A 15,739-nucleotide genomic window follows, 5' to 3' on the forward strand; every position below is an offset into this window, starting at 1 on the left:
AGAGCCAGTGTTGAGAACGGCAAAAGACAGCAATAACAACATTCTAAAAGCTAGAAACTGATTCAACACGCAAGCATATATCCAGCAAATCAATTTTTACAAACTTAATCCGCCGCCCCACATATGGTGCATCGGCCGGGAAATCGACTAAGTGAAAGTGATTTTTAACTATTCGGATTCGCGAGTGAAATGCGACACGCAACTGAGAATAGAACAGTGAATGTGTTACGTGTGTATGTGGACGACGCAATTGGATTAACAACGCATCTGGATTGACGGAGCTGGCACTGAGTCTAGCGGTGCTGCCGGCATCGCGAGAAGCCAGTCTCGCCGCACCGCAGTCGTCCGCTGGAGCAGCCGGCGCAGAGCCAGCAATTGCGGGCCACGCAAACACACAACAGCCGTTGGAGAGCCGTCTGCGGTTCAACGTGCCACGTCGCATCAGGAATCCTGGTACGCCGCGCCGGCAACGCCATACGTCGTGCAGAAGGAACTAAGTTAAGTGAAAAACTGTTAAAAATTTTACTAACCTGCACTAAAAAACTGTCGGCGATGGAACCGTCAAAAGAAGCTGAGGTTAAATTTAAATCAGAACCTATGTCTGTTGAGGGAACTGTAAATTCTGACAATGGTTCAAGTGTAAAAATGCAGGAAAGTAGTAATGTTAAAGTGAAACATGAAGTATTGTCTCCTGACAGTAGTGTGGGAAGGGGCAATGATTCAATAATAGAGACCCCTGTAGTAAAGCGGAAAGTAGAAATTGTAAATTTATTGGATGATAGTTTCTCTGATGAATTAAAAATGAAACAGTCATCAGAGATGGTAGAGTTTAAGAAGGAGCAGTTAGATATGACTAATCAATCAGAAGTTTCATTTAGTTTTGATGATTCTGGTATTGGAGCTAGTTTTTCGTCACCTGAGTGTGATAAAAAGCCAGCTACTGAGCAACCCAAAGATGCTGGGGCTGTTGATTTAAATATTATATTACAAGCAATAGCTGCCAGTAATGCAAAAATGTCAGCCAGTAATGCTAGTATGACAGCTGAGTTAAAATCGGATATAATTGAGGTAAATAACAGAATTATGGCCAGCCAAACAAATTTTAATATGCGGTTTGAGGCGATGGACAATAAATTAGAATCCAATAAAGCTGAATTAGAAAATTCTTTCAAGGCTAGTTGCAATGAGTTGAAAGAAGATCTGGACAGTTTGAATTATAAAATTGATTACAACCATGAGGATATTAAGAAAAAGGTTGCTCAACAGTTTTCTGAAATGTATAAAACAGTTAAATCCGAAGTTGCTGAGGTTCGCAAAGACTTCCGAATGGAAGATGCGAAGCTGGAGCACAAGTTAACAGAAAAGATAGAGGCGGAATCTGAACTGTGCTCAGATAGATTTAAAGATGTTAATATAAAAGTAAACATATGTCAAGCAGAAGTAGAAGCAATCAAAACTGACACTACTCATATTGTACAAAGAGTAGATAATGTTGAAATGAAAGTAGAAAATATAAGTACTAACATTGCTAACATTGAGAGTAAAGTAGCTTCAGTAACTTCTGGTAATGGTAATGTACAACAAGTTGTAGCTGCAAACGCCGCTTTTATCGGGTGTCGGCAGTTCTTGCGGTTCGATCCAGATAAAAATATCCATCCGCTAGATTTCTGGAACGATTTTGAAGATGTGATTCCACCAACTTGGTCTGAGCGAGAGAAAATCTCATTTATTAGAAGCCATTTAGCAGGTGACGCCATGCGTTGGTCAGCTGATGTTATGTTGAAATGTAAAACATTAGCGGAATTTAAAACAGCTTTTATTAATGAGTATTGGTCTAGCAATAAGCAAAATGAAGTGTTGAGAGAATTTTGGAGTGGAAAACGCTTCAATGCAGGCAAGGAATCTATTAAAGAGTTTGCTAGGTCATGGATTTCACGTTTGTCACATTTGGCGGAAAAGCTAAAACCAGAAATGATTATACTAGGTCTGGAAGCCAAACTGCCATGGTACTGGCAAACTAGAATTATATCAGCCCCTAGAGACAATCTGGATCGTTTCATTGAATATTTGGAACGTGTAGAACGTGTTGCTGCCAATGAGGAGCAAGCACGTAATAACCGTAATGCCAATAATAATAATAGTAATTTTAGGAACGAGCAAAATGGCAATGTAAACATCAGAACAGTAGGTGTTCGTAATCCTAAGAGAGGTAGGAATTGGGGAAATAATTATCAGAACCAACAATGGCGTCCAAGGGATAATAATTTTGTTCCAAACAGAAATATGCATGTAAACAACAGTACAGAAAGTAAGGCTATGCCAGCTAACTATAATGAAACTAAAGGAAACAGTAGTATGCCGAGGCAGGAAAACTAGTTCCCGTCTATGAGGACACTGGCGCTCACCAGGCGGTTACTTTTCCTAAGCCAGTAGTTAAGGGAATTGGTAAGACAGATCAGAATACTCAAACTGAACATGTGGATGAAATGTCGGTAGCACCTAAGGATACAACAGAAATATTAGATCACTCACAGTATTTGATAGATACCGTGTTAGAGACGCTTTCTAAGTGGGAAGAGAAAGAGAAGGCGCAGCAGTGTAACAGTAGGGATGAGCTACAAAATACTGAATTGTCAGGTGAAGAAGCAGAAGAAATTCATGCTTATATTTACGATGAGGATGATGTGCTCTTATCTAAAGTGCCTGTGCAGGATGTTGATAATGTACTAATAGATTTAGAACAGCAGATAAGTGGGAATGTAGAGGGTAGGCAGTTTGGGGTCGATGAGCCCAGTAGCTGTGACCAGTTGTCACTTGAGAAGGAAACCGACGATAATGGTGAAAGTGGTTTAGCTGTAACTAATGTTATGCCCGGTCTGGAGGCGCAGAATCGCTCAGACTACAGTAATTTGGGTCATGTTCAGCAAACTAAATGTAATGAAGTCGTGCGGTGTTTCGATTTAAAATTAATAGACCGACTGGAAAAGGCAGCTGAAAATGTAATTCAGGAAACCCCTACACACTGTGACCTAAATGTAATGAAGACAGATGTTGATCACTTTAGTTGGAGACAAATCCAAAAGGAACTACTAGATGAATCTGAGGAACCACCTGTACAACCTAGAATAAGCCACCCTATAATAATAGTGAATATGTTGGGTATCAATGTACGTTGTCTCTTAGACAGTGGAAGTGAGGTGAGTGCAATATCTCAATCCTTCTTTGATGCATTACCTGGTAAAGACAAACTTACTGTAATGAGGGTATCAGGACTAAGAATAATTGGTGCTACTGGCAAGGTGTCAAAAACGGTAAAGCAAGAAGCTTTACTACCCTTTAACATTAATGGTAATTTAATTGATCATCCATGTTTAATTGTAAACAATCTCAGTATTGAGGTTTTAATTGGCATAGATTTCTTGTCAAAATATCAGAGTGTTGTTGACTTTGAAAGAAGCCAGTTAAAAATGGTCTTGCCAATAACCGGAGTAATTATAGTACCTTTTAGTGATAAACATGTAGTAACTGATCATGAAACTTGGGAGCTGCCTATACGAGTTCTGAAAAACAGGAGATATTGGGACGAAGGTGTTAATCTTAATAACAATAAGCTGAACACAGAAGAAGAAGAAGAAGCAATTATTTTGGACAAAATAGAAACTAAATTGCAGGAAATCGATAAGATTTCAGCCAATCAGGAGGAAGAACTGAGACAGGTTCTAAAAAGGCATCATAAAGTATTTTCAGATCGACCTGCCAGATTCATAGGTAGCCAATGAATGCTATAGGGAGGAGGTTGTTCTGTAACCTCTACACAGTGTGGCAGCTGTGCAGTCCCAGCTGTGTGAGATCTTCTTTCCATTTCAGGTCTCACTCACTCTTCATCTTTCCTGTCCTCAAAAATTTCTAACTCTTCTTTACAGCATTAAACAAATGAATGCTGTAGGGAGGAGGTTGTTCTGTAACCTCTACACAGTGTGGCAGCTGTGCAGTCCCAGCTGTGTGAGATCTTCTTTCCCTTTCAGGTCTCACTCATTCTTCCTCTTTCCTCTCCACCAAAGTTTCGACCCCTATTTTGCAACATATTAAATTTTCCGTCATGGCTAACAAGCCATGAGTTATGGAACCATTCTATCCACCGATTAGTGAAGAAAAATACCTAATGTGACAAACCTAATAGTGACAAACAATAGAGAAGTATGACGTAATTAAGATACAAATGTATTTGAGTAACAATTATGTATAGAACCCTGGTAATATAGTAAGTACAAAGTGTTGTTTTATTGGAAATGGTCCACCAACAGTAATTTAAAAAGATATATGAATTCATGTACAAGCAGGATCTGAAGTGGTAGTGAAACCTAGTGTATGCATTAGAACTAACTAATAAATAGTAAGAAAGAGATTGCTTAGTGGTATGAAAAATATGCAGATAAGTTGTAAGATTAAACTCACCTGATGTAGCAAGGAAAGGCAGTGTAATAGAATTGAGCAGTGTTTGTGGTTGAGACGTGAAGGACACGTCCCTGAAGTATTTATAAGGTTGGAGCTGGCCATTATTTTAGTGTAGTGTGTGACAGGATACACCTACACGTATTGAGGTTATGAGTTGGAGGCGTGAATGCGACCATAGGTACCCTTATGTTAGATGAGACAGAGCAGCTCATGGTGTCCTATAAGTTTAAGGAATTTAGCATTACGCTCGTCTATAATTACTTGATGCACTTTAGTGGTAGGTCTGAGAGAGACTACCTGAGGTTTCAGCGTCCGATCGAGTGGAAATGGATTGCAACGTGAGCAAACTAATCAGCTGCAATACACTATGAATATGAAAGAAATGTGCTATCCTATGCTTTAAATATTAATAGAGTGAGTTTTAAATAAGTATATACACTGGCAAAATAAATAAATAACATACTGACAGACATGAAGCATTATTTTAGCTCAGCATAAATACACTTCAAAGTAAGTAAGTACCTAATTGCAGATGTGGAACTGACAACAGCAGAGGACCAATAAGTGGATTTAGTAGTCAACTAAACGTAGTGTGTTTTGAACACTCACAAATGTACTATTACCAAAAGTTACTCACATGTACAAAGAAGCTGAGAAAACAACCACTAATCATACTCATACTATCTCTAAGAATAAAGTAATCAAAGATGAGTCAGTTAAGTGCTTAAAATGCAAATGTATCAGGAATGTACCGAGCATTGGTTCAGTGTTCCGGCCCACAAATAATAAATTCAGATTAAATATGATTTATGATTGTATGCCTTAGGAGCATAAATTTTCTCCAGTACGTGATTTATGACAGTTAAGTAACCGTAAGAGTAAAATTGAGAAAGGTTCTGTTAACTTTGTTGCAGCAACATACTGAAGGATAAAATGTATATATCCCCATTTCATTGTGATCCACCCATAGATATTAAGTGAACAGAGTCTGAGGCACTCTTTTTGTTTGTTCTACAGGACAAACCAGATAATGGCAGCCTGGTAGCTGCGTGAAAGCTTGGAGTGACTTGGACACAACTCACAGTGACCCCTCCCCTTTCCCCCATGTAATTTAGAGAGAACGTGAAGGACGCACACCATAGCAACTTCCCCTCCTCTACCCTTGTGAATGGAAGTGTAGGACGCCAGCCAAAGCGGCTACAACCAAGTGTGTAAAAATTATTTGTGAACTTTTCTTTCAGGTTTAGAAAAGACTGCTAAGAGATAATCATCTGTTTATGTGTCATGTTATTTTCTTTGAATTTGTGTATGTAAAAATGTATTTAATGTAGTTAAGATTTTCATAATTTTTCAATTTGTATGTGTTTGTTTGTCTAAGGCAATATGTATGCCAAAATATTTCGTTGACTTTGCTTAAAATTTTGAGTAATGACATTGTTTAAAAGGCAGTGAACATGCCTACAATTTAAATAATTAATGTAGGTAATCAGTTTTCTTTAATGTTTCTACAGGTTTATATTTCAATTTTGATTTTTCATAGGGAGTTAAACTGTACTCTTGCTTCCCTTTTTGTAATTAAATTTTTTTTTCATTCATTAACATTCATAAACAAAAAATTTAAGTAGAGGGTGATGTAGGGAAGCAGCCTACTCACGTTGTAGTAAATTCACATCAGTTTCCATTATGTGCCAGCCAGTCTGCTGTAACTAGCTCTGACGTCATAAATGTTGCGCAATACCTTAAAAATCAACCAAATGAACTAAAACTTTTCTAGCATGTCAGAAATAATACTAAATTAATGTGTGTTAAATATCAGTTCGATAACTTCAGCCACTTCCGAGATTTGGACGTTTTTCTGGAAAAATCATTGGCGCAACAGAAAAGAGCTAGAGACTTCAAAATTTATATTTAGATTCATCTTTCATAATGATTTAATAAAAACAGTGCTCTGGATTTCACAAATTGAGATTTTAGTGGAAATTCATGATTTTCTGGTTTTCGTCTCAAAACTGAAGGAAGCAAGATAGATTAAGTAGGCTAGTAAATAAGGCTAGGATGTTTAGATTTAAATAGGTTGGAGGTCCGCTATGATTATGAAGATGTGTAAAGTTTCTTTTTAATACCTATAAAATTATAGCGATAGCGGATCTCAACAGGGCCAGTTCAGAGCTCATCTAGTGCGTGCAGGGCAATTAAATTAATTCTCTCGCCTAAAGTATTTAACTTAGCCACGTCAAAATTTTATTATCAATACTTACCTGCGTGCTGAATGCACGTTTAAATTAAGAGCTTCTTCGGCCATCAGCCAAAGAAGCTATAAATTATTATGTAACTTGAAGTGGTGCGTTACTAGCCCAGCGGCTAGTCGGGAGAGCGGATTTAATCAGGCGTTCCCTCAGCCGTCCGCACCGCGGCTTTATATATAAGAACACTGCGCGAGGAAGCAAGGCCCCAGTTCTCTCCAGACGCTGAATGACACGCCATCTGTGTCGGTAGTCGCGTCGCATCAGTGTATCTGCTACAAACAGCCTCGGGTGCCGTATTAAGTTACTAGAGATACGCGGAACCATGAAGACATTTTATGTGAAGTGTTAATTCTGGGATGATTTTCATTAACTAGCTTCAGTTTGCGTATTGTCGTATTTTCACGTGCCGTCGCGGGACAGACATTCTACCAAAAATTTAGCGTGGCGTTTGATGAAATATTTTCATCAAATTATGGCGAGCATTCTTTTTAACATTTGATTCGGACATTTATAGTTGCATCAGCGCATTAGACTCTGAACTGTTCTGTTAGTTAGGTTGTAGGGATACTTGTGGTTTTTATTAGTGAATTTCAGAATATACTCAACTATTTTGGAAAACCGTTTTTGATTAGAAATCCCGGACAATCTCCTAATTCCTCAGAGCTATAAGCTGCAGCTATAAGAACATTCTCAGGTAAAGTGGGCACTAGGATATCTATTTACTGGCTCCAAGTTTTATTAAATCACTTTCTGGGGGTCACGGAGTAAATAGAGAGCCAGTGTTGAGAACGGCAAAAGACAGCAATAACAACATTCTAAAAGCTAGAAACTGATTCAACACGCAAGCATATATGCAGCAATCAGATTTTAGTTTACTTTTTACAAACACATCCGCCGCCCCACAACAGGAAGTGCAAAATGGCTAAGCAGGGATGGCTAGACGACAAATGTAAGGATGTAGAGGCTTATCTCTTGAGGGGTAAGATAGATACTGCCTACAGGAAAATTAAAGAGACCTTTGGAGAAAAGAGAACCACTTGTATGAATATCAAGAGCTCAGATGGAAACCCAGTTCTAAGCAAAGAAGGGAAAGCAGAAAGATGGAAGGAGTATATAGAGGGTCTATACAAGGGCAACGTACTTGAGGGCAATATTCTGGAAATGGTAGAGAATGTAGATGAAGACGAAATGGGAGATACAATACTGTGTGAAGAGTTTGACAGAGCACTGAAAGACCTGAGTCGAAACAAGGCCCCGGGAGTAGACAATATTCCATTAGAACTACTGACTGCCTTGGGAGAGCCAGTCCTGACAAAGCTCTACCATCTGGTGAGCAAGATGTATGAGACAGGCGAAATACCTTCAGACTTCAAGAAGAATATAATAATTCCAATCCCAAAGAAAGCACGTGTTGACAGATGTGAAAATTACCGAACAATCAGTTTAATAAGCCACAGCTCCAAATTACTAACGCGAATTCTTCACAGACGAATGGAAAGACTAGTAGAAGGCAACCTTGGGGAAGATCAGTTTGGATTCCGTAGAAATACTGGAACACGTGAGGCAATACTGACCCTACGACTTATCTTAGAAGAAAGATTAAGGAAAGGCAAACCTACGTTTCTAGCATTTGTAGACTTAGAGAAAGCTTTTGACAATGTTGACTGGAATACTCTTTCAAATTCTAAAGGTGGCAGGGGTAAAATACAGGGAGCAAAAGGCTATTTACAATTTTGATGGTCGAAGTAGAGAGGATACAAAATGTAGACTAGCAATGGCAAGGAAAGCGTTTCTGAAGAAGAGAAATTTGTTAACATAGAGTATAGATTTAATTGTCAGGAAGTCGTTTCTGAAAGTATTTGTATGGAGTGTAGCCATGTATGGAAGTGAGACATGGACGGTAAATAGTTTGGACAAGAAGAGAATAGAAGCTTTCGAAATTTGGTGCTACAGAAGAATGCTGAAGATTGGATGGGTAGATCACATAACTAATGAGGAGGTATTGAATAGAATTGGGGAGAAGAAGAGTTTGTGGCACAACTCGACAAGAAGAAGGGACCGGTTGGTAGGACATGTTCTGAGGCATCAAGGGATCATAAATTTAGCATTGGAGGGCAGCGTGGAGGGTAAAAATCGTAGAGGGAGACCAAGAGATGAATACATTAAGCAGATTCAGAAGGATGTAGGTTGCAGTAAGTACTGGGAGATGAAGAAGCGTGCACAGGATAGAGTAACATGGAGAGCTGCATCAAACCATTCTCAGGACTGAAGACCACAACAACAACAACAACAACATGTTAAAATATTTCAGAGTTCCGTGATCGTCACACACGAGAGTTTTAGAAGTCCATGAGCGAATACTTGCAAAATATTTCTGTTACACAGACGAGGTGACTTCCAACCACGCATATATCCTATCTGTTCGTGAACTCCAACTGACTGCCGAATACTTAGTCATGCCGCACAAAAATGTCCGCCCATTACCTACAGCCTCGCATTTCATTAATCAAGTTGACATACTTTCGACTTGTGAAAGCTTACGCAAACTATAAAATTAATGTTATACATACATATTACACATGAATATTTAATGAGTTTCTCAACGCTGCTCATAGCTTTGCATGTAACTTCAATGGTCTTGTTACAAATAGTGTTTTTTGTTCATATTGACTCTGTTTTTCTTCGTTATATCATTAATAAATATTAAACAATTAAAGTAATTACAGCCATACATTTATACTGACCTCTGTTTATTAATGCAGCCGCTACTGCCGCTATTTCTTGTTTTGTTTACGAGAGAACTCACTTTTTCATATGTTGAATATGCATTTCGACCTGAAATGTAAAACACGTAATATTCACAAAAAATATACAACAACATTTCCATAGTAGCCACTATATTTGTATGAACCGTTTAAGCTGTTAGTGAGTTATTAATGTATGAAGATCATTTTACATCGAGAACATTAAATAACTTGGAAACTAAATCTGGCAGTGAGAGTGCGTCTTTACATACGCACTCGTCGAGTTTTTGTCTTTAAAACCGTGTGACTGGCTTACTTAACACTGATTTGGATTAGTTTTCATTTCGAGGTTCCTTATTTCATGTTTTTTTCATTCACTTAATTCGACCATAACAGCTACCCTCCACAGTCAATTTAAACGATCGAGTTTTTCTCACCACGCGGCCTGTGTCTGTGGCTAGCTGACCTGCACTCAGAATTTCTCATACTTTGTCTGCCAGTCATCCCGCATCAAAGGCGACGTCACCTACTGAACAAGCCGCAAAGCTCATCCGGCTCGAAATGGCCCCCTTATCTGTCAAAAAGCGGTCTCCTGGCTATCATAATACTCGTCCACTGGGCTCCTAGCGCTACATCAGGACACGGCTGTGTCTCTTGTTACAGTTTTTCACAGCCATTTCCTGAATACAACGTCTCAAAGTGTACGAACTTTCGCTAAATGTTTGAAAAAATCATGCAACTGGGAATGGATGCTAGTATCAGCCCGGTATTCATATAGTTGGGTGTGGGTAACCGCCTAAAACCCACATCCAGGATGGCCTACACAGGTCTTCGTCATTAATCCGGCGGGTGGGGCCAGCACACTGCTCAAATCCCAGAAGTGGCGTGCTGACGCGTGTGGCTATCCACCCAGTGTGTCATCTTTGCACATTTGTGAATTCAAATTTGCTGTTGGGTAATATTTAATATGTGTAGGTCCACATTGTGGACTTTGCATACTTGGACCTCCCTTGGCATGATGTCAAGAAAGTGGTTGAGACTTCGTTGGTCAAGCCAGTCCGCCCTTCGACATTCGTCCTTCTGGAACCAAACATTGTGTGATGACAGTTTGTGTGTCGACATACTTCAAATTTTTACCGATTCCGAGTGCGCTCAATTCTAAATTATGTCAGCAGAGACCACGGGCTCGTCCGTTCGGTTGATTCCTGGAGAAATGTGTTGACGAGGCGGGCACGATCTGCACGTATTATTGACTTGAAGAATGACTCCATCTCGGAAATGTGAGCCATAGGGAAAGACAGTAGGTTGGAAGATCCAGCCCCTATATTTGAGAGCCCTCAAATTACCCATGGTAGCTAAGAGGTCCACGGCATCCGTACATGGTGTAACGGGTATAAGAACAGATAATTTTTTATATGGACTCTTAATACGGATACACATCAAAGTGTTGGTTGTTTTTTCTCTGTGTCGAACAGTCTTCCCACAAAAACGTCACAAACTTTAGTATCTGATGTTTTCTGCATGGTCGTAGCTGCACGACTAAATGGACTACGTCTATCAGTATAGACCAAGCGTTTTTGCGTCCACGCGTCCACAGTTCAACACCTGACTTGCTCCCCGGAAGGAAATAAGCATTAATGGCTTGCTCTTGCCACATACCACTTAGAGGTACTACCCACGCTAAAAACATACGATATGTAATAGCTGTAATTACTGGTCTTCAAATGGAGTAAATACTGGTATAATGCTGTTCAGCACACTATCCTCCGTCACCAGCCGAAATATTAGCACTTACACCCGCTGTACCCTGTATGTCCAAATTGAGACTTACCCATCTCACTGTTCAGACTGGGTACCTGAAAGTTGCATTAGTACCTAGCCAATTCCGTACTCTTCTTCGATCATCATCATGCGCCAAACAACACCTGCACTAATGGGTAAAGAAAATCTGACGCCACTCGGTGAACAACCTCTCTCGGTGACAACCCCTTTTTGCTGTTAAGTGACGTTGCGCGCACAGTAAAAGTTCGAAAAGACGTGTCGAGGAGACATCTAAATTTAAATACCCGCGTGATATCAGTCTCGAAAAGACCTCGGAGATAAGGGAACAGTACAGCTACAGAGCCTCCATCCGACACAAAATCCGACGTCGCTAACCTTCAAATCTCCAGCGTGTCACGTGGACCTCAACCATACCCGTGCTTGTACCATAAAGGCAGTCTATTCCCTATATTTTGCTTGTTGCTCTCGACGTACTTCCCTCTACATGACTACTCTGCACCGAGCAGTCTAAGGCGCTGCAGTCGTGGACTGTGCGGCTGGTCCCGGTGAAGGTTCGAGTCCTCCCTCGGGCATGGGTGTACGTGTTTGTCCTTAGGATAATTTAGGCTAAGTAGTATGTCAACTTAGGGACTGATGACCTTAGCACTTAAGTCCCATAAGATTTCACACACATTTGAACAGTTTTTGAACTACTCTGCAATTCACACTTACGTATCCGTATCTAGCAGATGGTTCACAGAATCACTTTCATCCTGTTTTTGTAACTTTGCGCTCTCGAAAAGCATGTGGGTGAATGGGTCACCTAAACTTTTCCGTGCGGGATCTAATATCTCTTAGTTCATTTCGATGGCCATGTTTCCTGTGAAAGTGAGAGTGAACAAAATATTTTCGCATATTTAGGATAAGTTGGTGATTGAAATTTCGTAAAAAGGCCTCCGCGCAATTAAAAACGAATTTGTTACATTCCAAACTCGCGTATCATATCCGTGACATTCTCTCCTCTACTTGGCGACAATACAAAACGATCTGCCCTTCTCTGAAGTTTTTCGATATCGTACGTCTATCTTCTCTAGCAAGAATCCCACACAGAGAAGCAGTACTCCAGAAGAGAACGGACAAGCCTAGTGTAGGTAGTATCTTTACAAAATTTGTTGCAACCTCTGAGTGTTCCACCAATAAAACAAAATCTTTGGTTCGCCTTGCCCAAAACATTTTCTGTGCAATGGATCGAATCCAAGTTGTCTGTATTTGTAATCCTTGAGTATTTACTTGAACCGACAACCTTGAAGTTTCTGTAATTTATCGCGTAACCGAAATCTAATGAACATCTTTTAGTGCCCATGTAATATCTCTTTATATTCTACTAATTATCCCTGCACAATTCTATGAGTGAATTACGTTTCCTACTTGACCATCTTTATACACGCAGAATCGATGCGCAAAGTAGTACAGTACTATTACTATTCCATGAGCGTATAATTATTGTAAAAAAAGAGGACTTCTAGGATCTTCTCCGTGCCGACTAGCCGCATTGGATAATTGTAATTTTGCTATCGAGATTACTAGAAAGAGATTGAAAATATATTGTATGCTACTCAAGAAAATATATACTGAGCATTTACATCAAAGGTGTGTAAGTAATTTCATTATATATGTATTCTCTAATTGGAAATTTGCATGGAGGTGTCGTTTCGTTGGTAATCAGAAGGGAACTTCCGATGAATTGGAAACGAACCTGCAATTATTAGTTCCAGGAGCTCCATTATTTCATAGGACAATTAAACTCTATCAAAGCAAACTTTCCGCTTGATCTGAGGTTTCCCGGCTGACTACGCAACGCAAGAAAACCAAGGCATTTTATTTACACAGGATTGCAGATCGCTTCGAATCGTCGAGACTGCGGACAAGGAGAGTCACCGCCCGATTCTGATTAAACAAGTAAAGCTTAATTATAACTTTCTTGAGCGACTGTGATGACTGTGACATGGCTGCTTATGAATGAGATCATTAATAAAATACTAATAACTAACTTTCCTCCTCGCCAGCAACCAGTATAAACACAATATTAATTAAAATTATACCCATGTGGAGGACATCACACTTTTATTATTTAGGGTTAATTCCCACTTTTCGCACCACACAGACATCGTGTCTAAATCATTCTGCAATTGCTTTTGATATTCTGATGACCTTACCACAGATTAAACAAGTGCAGTCTAAGGAGGCTACTCATATTGTCTCCTACATCACTACATACGAGTATTATAAATTAAAGACCCGGCGTGTGTTTCTGTCTGAGTATAAAGGCTAAAACCAGGAGCTAGTCTAGGGAATTTAACACGCTCTTCGCTACTAGACTGATTCACGAGGGAAGTTAGTGTAAATAATTTATAAATAATTCTGACAAGCTGACTGAGCTTCGTGTATAATGAATTAATGTCCCCGACGACGTTTTTCTATTTTTATGTGAAGCTTCGTCTGAGGAACTGCTCTAAGAATTTTGATACATTTTCACTAACAGAATAATGATTGACGAGGAAGATTTGTGCATATAATTTGCTAGTTGTCCAGCGAAAATACTTAGTGCTAACCATGAAAAGCCAGGGTTGGTCGCTAGTCGGTTATGTAGATTAAGAACACCAGAGGGCCTATAACAGTTCCTTGGGAAAACCCAGCTATCTCCCCTGTTTCACTAGATGGTTTCCCTTCAGTTACTACGAACTGTGACCTTTCTGGCAGGAAATCACCAATCGAGTCGCACAACTAAGACGATACTCTATAGGCACGCAATTTAATTAGAAGATTCTCTCTCGGCAATCTTGCAGTACTAGGGGCACTGGCTTCGGACTTCACTCGACAGAAGTGTGCCCGCGCTGCTGTTAGTCTGCGTCTGTGTCTCCGATATTTTCTTAGGCCACATATTGGACAGTGCTAGTGCCGGAGCATATTATTTTCAGTGTTGTAACGTCACTCTTACAACCTCTAATCGCGTAGTATTATATTCAAGGTTTTAGAGTTCGACAACCGTCTGCCTAGTTGTAAGTCTATGCCACGAAAGCCAGTGCGAGGAAGCCATTTGCGGAAGGTGTGCAGGAAGAGCGACCGTCTGTGAGTCATTAGAGTAAACCCAAATATCTCTGGTTCTGTCGCTAATGTATTTACAGTTTTCTTACTCGTTTCTTCAGCAGACTTGTTTCACAAAAAAGGTGAGATATTATCACACTTCAGTTACGTGGCAGATGCTTTAGGATTTGAAATTTGGAAATTTATGGTAAGGTCTTAAGGGAACAAACTGCATCTGTCCCTAAGCCTACACACTACTTAACCTAATTTAAACTAACTTGCGCTATGGACATCACATACAACCACTCCCGAGGGTGGGAGCCTTGCGGACCGTGACAAGGCACCTCAGACCACGCGGCTACCCCGCGCGGGTTTCGGATTTGAATAGGAACCATTGAGGATAACACTGTCGGCCGAGATCTGTTTATCAGTTTGGTTGAAGAAATTTACCATCAGATCGAGTGTGGCAGACATTGGCGTCAGTGATCGAACTTCCCCTGACTTGTGATTTGGTGATAACAACATCGGTCTCATTTCAGAGACAGACACAAGACTTAAGTCTCTGGATTGTGTGTGTGTGTGTGAGTGTGTTTGTTTGTGTGTGCGTGTCTGTGTAAAAGACTGGCACACTAACTACATTGAAGAGCCAAAGAAACTATTATAGGCATGCGTACTCAATTCCAAAGATACGTAAACAGGCAGAATGCAGCGCTGCGGTCGGCAACGCCCCTATAAGTCAACAAGTGTCTGTCGCAATTGTTAGATCGAGTACTGCTGCTACAATGACAGGTTGTCAAGATTTAAGTGAGTTCGAAAGTGGTATTAAAATCGGCGCACGAGCAATGTGACACAGCATTTCCGAGGTGGCGATGAAGTGGGGATTTTCCCGTACGACCGTTTCAAGAGTGTCCCGTGAATATCAGGGATATGGTAACACATCAAATCTCCGACATCGCTGCGGCTGGAAAAATAGCCTACAAGAACGGGACCAACGACGACTGAAGAGAATCATTCAACGTGACAGAGATGCAACCCTTCCGCAAATTGCTGCAAATTTCAATGCTGGGCCATCAACAAGTGTCAGCGTGTGGATCATTCAACGAACATTATCGATATGGACATTCGGAGCCGAAGGCCCACTCGTGTATCCTTGATGACTGCACGACACAAAGCTTTACGCCTCGCTGGGGCCCGTCAACACCGACATTGGGCTGTTGATGTTTAGAAACATGTTGCCTGGTCGGACGAGTCTCGTTTCAAATTTTATCAAACTGATGGACAACCCCACGAATCCATAGACCCGGCTGTCATCAAGTCATGTTTGAGGGGTCGAACAGAGACCTTTGAGTGAATTGAGAGCTGTCGGACGTGTGACTTAGTGTGGGGCAGGTTCAATGCGCTCGTCTGTTGAGTTATTTTGCTATGCGTTATTTGGGCAGATTACGAGTA

The sequence above is a fragment of the Schistocerca piceifrons genome, chromosome 2 (assembly GCF_021461385.2).
Source record: "Schistocerca piceifrons isolate TAMUIC-IGC-003096 chromosome 2, iqSchPice1.1, whole genome shotgun sequence".
In the NCBI taxonomy this organism is placed as follows: domain Eukaryota; kingdom Metazoa; phylum Arthropoda; class Insecta; order Orthoptera; family Acrididae; genus Schistocerca; species Schistocerca piceifrons.